The sequence below is a fragment of the Pongo abelii genome, chromosome X (genome assembly GCF_028885655.2).
Source record: "Pongo abelii isolate AG06213 chromosome X, NHGRI_mPonAbe1-v2.0_pri, whole genome shotgun sequence".
In the NCBI taxonomy this organism is placed as follows: domain Eukaryota; kingdom Metazoa; phylum Chordata; class Mammalia; order Primates; family Hominidae; genus Pongo; species Pongo abelii.
Window position 1 is genome coordinate 7706754 of NC_072008.2, and position 6000 is coordinate 7712753.

Below are 6000 nucleotides of genomic sequence, written 5' to 3' on the forward strand. Positions count from 1 at the left end.
TGGTTCTTAAGAACAAGTGAGAAGATTCTATATTGTGAAGTCAGCCCATTGCATTAAACTTATTGTTTATATTTGCTTCAAATTCTGCTTATGAGAAATTCGATGTAATTTTTGTGTTGCAATCTGGTGTCTATGGGCCTTTGCCTTGCAGTTTCATGTGAAATAACATTTTTAAAAATGGTTTGTACCTATGTAGAGCTTATTCTAAACTCAGAATGTGGATTGGTGTCTTGGATGGGAGCTGCTGTGTGTTTTCCTTCCTGTGCCACCCTTCCTCCTCCAGACACTTCCATGTGGCTGGCTGCGGCTAACATCAGCCATCACTTATACATAGGGTGAGAAGACCCGGGATTTGGTATCTTTACCGCTTGATCTCACTTGCTCCCCTTTCTTCTTGGTGCGTGGAATTTACTTCCTCTGTAGGCAAGTCAGGCCTCCTCCTTTTCAGTCTTCAGGCAGTCTCAGACCTTTCTTGCCTTGCAATCTCAGAATTGCAGTATTTTATTATCTCAGAATTCCTCTGAAAGTGCTGCTGAACTTGAAAAACAGTATCTGGAGCTTTGTATTTTCAAGACTTCGTTTGGCTGTTTGCCTAGAATTGAGTCCACCTACTAATGTTTGCTCAGGTAACTAAGTCATCCACACATCCTGTGCTTATCTTTAAGCTGACAATCCTAAAATGAGAGCCACATCCTCACTGTAATGCACGAGATGAGAGCCAAGGGTACAGAGCCTGAGAATTCGAAGTTTAAAAGGCTTACTTAGGGTGTCTCAATAAAGGACACCTACTTATTCCTGCACAAACAATTGTGGGTAAAGAAAGAGATGGAACACCTTTTGAAATGCATATGGGTAGCAAACCATTTTTTTTATTAAAAAAAGTTATTTTAAGCTAAATGTGACCCTAACACACAGTGCCCCCCAAACACACACACACACACACACACACATACTTTATTATGTGACATAAAAGTGCGTTATTAAATTAAGCAATAATTAATTATTTGACAATTATGAACAACGAATAACCTCTAAAATGTTTGCTAAAGTTGCAATGTTTAAAATGTATGCCAATAACTAGCTTTTACATGGTTAACATTAGAAAAGCTTATGCTGAAGGAATTGTTCTTTCTGAAGTAATTTGATTAATAAAGATTGCTGCTCTCTTGCACAAGATTCTTGCACAAGTTGTGAGAAAATTCTGCTGAGAAGGGAGAAGTCACATGGTGGTCTGGTGAGGAGGGCAGGACTAACAGCCCAGAAGTTCCAGAGCTTGTGCAAGGCTCCAGGGCCAGTAAATGTGAATGAGAAGATGAGGGTTGAGCTGTCTTGTTTCCGTGCCTGAACCCTTTCCCCTGAATTTCCCAGCCTCAAGAGGCTATGATTCTGCTTTTGGTCCTGTGTGTAAATCACTCCAGTTCTCCACACATGTCTGTTCGAGGGTAAGGACATCCCTCTTAGCATGGAAATGTGATTGAAGCCCAATTACAGCCATGAATCATTCCCAAATCTGCAGGACATCTCAGTCTAGCTGGGGCTCTTTAGAAAAATTGCAATTCCAAAGCTCCACCCTTAGGGTAATGCAGACCTGTCACTGAGCAGAATCACAAATCAGAATGGGAACAGGGACCAGTGTCTGTGTTTGGAAGCCAACCGTGGTTTAACTCGTCCTACTTCTCAGTGACCTCTTCCATTCACATAGGTTGCTATCTCTTATCTGATCACCCTCCATAATCAATACATTGGCTGAAATGATGGGAAAAGTATTCCAGCTCTGCAGTCATTTTGTTTATTAGAATGTTGTGCTTGGGCAGCAATTCCATCCCCTGGGAAAGACTGAGGAAGGTCCCCGGTAGCAGGAGGTAGCAGGATATGATGCAAGACCCTGGGCTTTGGGTTCAGAGGCAAGTTCGATCCTGACTGTGTGTTCCTCTGCAAGGCAATTAACTTTCTACATTTAAAAAATTCTACAAACTCATACAAATACACTTACCTAGTGTGTTGCTATGAAGACAAAATATTATTTACAGTACCTGCTCAATAAATATAAGGGTCTTAGGAAACTCCTTCAGAGGGGGAGAAGGCAGAGGAAACCCTGTACTCTTGAACTACTCCTTTTTTTCTCGAGACAGGGTCTCACTATATTTCCCAGGCCAGAGTGCAGTGGTGCCATCATGGCTCACTGCAGCCTCGACCTCCTGGGCTCAAGCAATCTTCCCACCTCAGCCTCCCTAGCAGCTGGAACTAGGAGTGTGTGCTACTATGCCAGGCTATTTTTTTTGTTTTGTTTTGTTTTTGTTTTTGTTTTTTTTGTATAGACAGGATCTCACTATGTTGCACAGGCTGGTCTTGACCTCCTGGCCTTAAGTAATCCTGCCACCTTAGCCTCCCGAAGTGCTGGGATTACAGGTGTGAGCCATTGTGCCCAGCCTTGAACTACTCTTATGTTCATGTCAAAAACCTTACCTGACCTTTACATCCACAAATCCATCATGCAAGATATATGTGTATAGGCACACACACACATCAAAAGTTGAGGATCATTTATATATTCACGTATTTTTTTACTCATATAGAGCTATGCATAAAGAGTTTGAACCAACATAGAAAGCTCTTTTATTTTAAAAATGAGATTAATAAAACATCCTGATAATTATTGTTTTCTAGTCTTTTGATTGTAGCTCATATAATTTTGCATGACAAGTATGTTTTCTCTTTATTTGTTTTATACGTATACATGGTTTCTGTGCCTTGGTAAAAATGCCAACCAAGTTTATTTTTTTCCTTCTTTGAAGAATTTTTGCAGAGCTCTGAAGGAAATATAGAAAATAAAAAATAAGCTACTACATGGAATAAAATTCATAAAAAGCCCTTCCCTAGTATTTCTCCAAGTAGCATCAGCTGCATATTTCCGCAGAGTGCTAAGTTGATATTTTTGATAATTCAAGGATTCGAGTCACCATCCAGTTTCATTCTGCAGATGTAGGATAGTTTAACTGCTCAAGTAGGTCATAAAATACACCATTTATAAAGCACTTAGCTACACTGTACCATGCAAAGGATAACATGCTAAAACAAAAGTCTTTTTTAAGGAGTTTGATATTAAAAGCATCACAATGCAATTATTCATCCTCAAAGGTCTGTGTTGCAGAATTCATGGTTTAGATTAGAGAATATCAAGGGGCAGCACTCCGAAGTATGGCAAATTCGGGGAACTTCTCCTAGCATGTTGCACCTCATGATAACTGAAACTAAGTGCAGGGCTGGCTATTTGCTATTCTATGTAGCAGTTAGACAAAGCTAATTAGCAATATTGTGCTTAGTAAATATGTTTCAACATACATTAACCGATTATCCATCAGTGAACTATTGCACAATTAATTTTATAATATAACTGTCAACTGCAGAGATGATGGGCATGATTTGGAGCAAGAGCCTACCAGAGGATGTTTCTCAGCCTTGGTACTGTTGACATTTGGGGCCAGATGATGCTCCGTGGGGCTGTCCTATGCATTGCAGGCTGTTTTGCAACATCCCTAGCCTCTATCTTCTGAATGCCAGTAACTCCCCCACTCTCTGTCCCACCCACGTTGCAACAACTCAGAATGTCTCCAGACATTGCCACACGTCCACTGCGGAACAAAATTGCCCTGGTTAGAGTTACTGTAATTCTCAAATTGCCGATTTTTACATTAGTATTTTAAAGCACCCCAGGTTATTGGAATTTGCAGCCTAGCTTGACAATCAGTGGGCTATTCTTTTGCAACTTAAAGTCAGACCTACCAACCCGGAACATCAGCACCAACTGAGAGCTTGTCAGAAATGCAGATTCCCAGACCTACAGACCCAGAGTCTGCATTTTACCAAGACCCCCAGGGGATTTCTCTGCACATGGAGTTTTAGAAGCCATTCTCTGGCTTGTACAGCCTCTTCTTCTCAGAGAAGTCTCAATAATTCCTAGGTCCTGTTGAGCAGACTGTCCAAGCAAGCAGATACAATGGCTGCACCTCGTCACCCTCACAACCTCACAGCAGACTGGATTGGGGAAGATGCCTGACATGGTGGATGCAGTGGGTGGATGCAGCATCTGTCAGTTACCAGGTAAAGAACTAATTAGATTCTCTCTAGAGAGTTTTTGTTACTGACAAGGGCTCCAGAGACTGTGTTGGGAGACTGTGTTGGGAGAATTTTTGTTGGGAGACAACGAGATTGTGTTGGTTCTTGTTGGAACACAACAAGAAGTAAATACTTGGGGCAAAGCTGAATGACCTGAATGGCAGATATTGACAGAGGAACCTCTCCTGCTCAGGTCTTGTCTATCTCTGCTCTCATCTTTCTTCGTTTGGTTGTTTCCTCTCCCTGGTTCAGAGATTTTCCTTTGCCTCCAGGTTGCCCTTGGTGCCCAGCTGTGGGCGTGCTGTGCATCAGCTATTCTTGGGTTGGCCCAACCCTTGGGTTGGGTTGGCATCAGCTATTCTTGGATTGGCCTTTTCCTGGCAAGAAATTATACCTGTGACAAAAGTGAAAATGTGTTTTACTTTAATAAAGTTGGAGGATGGGGATGTAAAATAATGGTACCATACTGTATCATTAAGTTTATAATGCAAATTCTATCATTGCACATTGTCTGTTGGTTGAACTCTTATGAAGAGCCATTTGATGTTTAAAGAGGCATAAAAATAAATACCTACTTTACTGTCTAATATTGTTTTAAAAGATACATATTGGGAAGTAATCCAAAATAAAGAAAAGGAGAATTAAAAACAACTTGAGTGTTAGTAAGTAAATGAGTAAAAAACTTATATTTTGCCAACTGATAGAAATATCGTACAGCCATTAAAATGATAATCCCTAAATATGTATAACAACATTGAAACTGTTTGTGTCAATTCAGCGACAAAGGCAAAAACAAAATTTTATCCATGGCAGGCAAGATTGGAGCTGTAAAACGTGTGGATACATAAGGAGAAGATTGGAATGAAACACAAAGAGTAAAATGTGTTGATTTAACATGAGATGGTGCACATTTTTAGATTTTTGCTTTCATAAAGTTAGACGATTGGTAAAGGTGTGCATGTGTTTCTGTCACCTCTATCATGTCTATCACTTCTTGTCATGTCTCTTGAAGTGTAGTGCTTTTTAAACTTTCCCTCTATGTAGGTTGAAAAATCAAGGAGACCATAGATACACTTTAATGTTAAATGAGCACGAGATGGCACGATTTTTAGTTGCTGTCTTCTTAACTAATTATTTTTCATTCCATTGTAACAAAGAGATGTTTTCAGGTATACCTAAGTGCAAGAATGATAACTACTTTGTCTATAAAATTTGAAGTGTACTTGTCTATAAAATTTTAAGCTTTTATTTATTTTAATTAAGAAAAGGGCAGCTATGAGGAGCTTGGCTGGGGCTGCATTCAGAATCTTGCTGCAGTTATTGTGAACTGTTGTGGACCCTTACATGAACTCTGTAAGTCTTGCTTTGTTGTCCGTAAAATGGGGATGGCCACAATAGAACTGGCGCCGAGGTATTTGTTAAAATTAAAGGGGCCATTTAAATAAAAAGCACAGTGTAATGCCTGGCAAATTATTACTATGGAAAGCATATTAATTGTCTTTGTTGTTTCCATCTTATGTCAAACAGTAGATCTGTGTAAGGCGGATAATTATATGGTCAATGACTTACATTTTACTATATTTTCAATCTTAATATTTTATTATGATCTATAATCATTCCTATTTGACTATCACTTATTTTTATTAAGCATCAATGCATTCCTAATAAACTTCAATATTATCAGGATGATTTAAAGGAAATCATGGAAGACTGTTCGTTTATACTTAAATTAGTGTCTATAAGGCATGCAGAGAAAACTATTAGTTAAGAAGGCCTGATTGAAAAGTACAACCCATTTTTTATTACTTTTCACTATAATACTTTTTTCTTAATTTTTCTATTATGACATTTATATGACCTAACCTATTGAAATTACTCCCTGAC

General features: G+C 39.1%; 1 long non-coding RNA gene across 1 annotated transcript in view; it reads left to right on the forward strand.

The window, feature by feature from the left end:
* Positions 1-5257, forward strand: part of LOC129052882 (uncharacterized) — a 145570-nt gene extending 140313 nt beyond the window's left edge. The window contains exon 6 of the long non-coding RNA XR_008518008.2: positions 3962-5257. This is a non-coding gene — a long non-coding RNA (uncharacterized LOC129052882). The remainder of the gene's footprint in view (positions 1-3961) is intronic.
* The last annotated feature ends 743 nt before the right edge of the window (positions 5258-6000 follow it).